This window comes from Penaeus monodon, chromosome 32 (genome assembly GCF_015228065.2).
Source record: "Penaeus monodon isolate SGIC_2016 chromosome 32, NSTDA_Pmon_1, whole genome shotgun sequence".
Classification (NCBI taxonomy): domain Eukaryota; kingdom Metazoa; phylum Arthropoda; class Malacostraca; order Decapoda; family Penaeidae; genus Penaeus; species Penaeus monodon.
The window spans coordinates 9592908-9593560 of record NC_051417.1 but is presented as its reverse complement, the minus strand read 5'-3'; positions in this window follow the sequence as shown (position 1 = coordinate 9593560).

The following is a 653-nucleotide window of genomic DNA, read 5'->3' as shown; positions in this document are numbered from 1 at the left end:
AAGAACAAGTACTTGTTTGAATAGGTTGTATATTAATAACGTTCGCGTTTGCGTGTCTGTATGCAAGCGGGTGTGTGATCATGAATTGTTTTTGTTTATGTCATAACACCCACCATATTTCAAAACCCTTACCTCCCTCTATAATAACCTATTTACATCACACAGGCGTGTATGTCTTTATATCCTGTAGATATGATTGTTTACCTGTGTCTTTCTTCTATACTGTACGTTACTGCATGGGATACGGGACTGTTTTCAAAAGGCTACACTTAAGGGCAAACGAGTGTGTATATCTTAATCATCAATTATGTTTTAATGGCTCACCTTCCTCGCGTAATGGCCAATTTACATCGCGTCTCCCCCATCATCGCCCTCCGCTGGCAGGCTTTCCCTTCACTAACCTCGCTCTCGGCTGCTCTTACTTCATCAACATTCCCTCCGCGCCTCCGACCGCTTGCGATTCTTATTATACCTTATCTCTCAAAATCCTCTCGTTGCTGCTTCCCCTGGTAATGAAGTCCTCGATACGCTCCCTCTCCCCCTTTCGCTGTGTCGAGCCCCCCCCCCCCCTCCTTTTCGGGCTAATTCTGTAATGCGGGCTTTTTATTACTCTTGTTTTTGCCTTTGTTGTCAGCGTAATTCTGTGCAAGAGT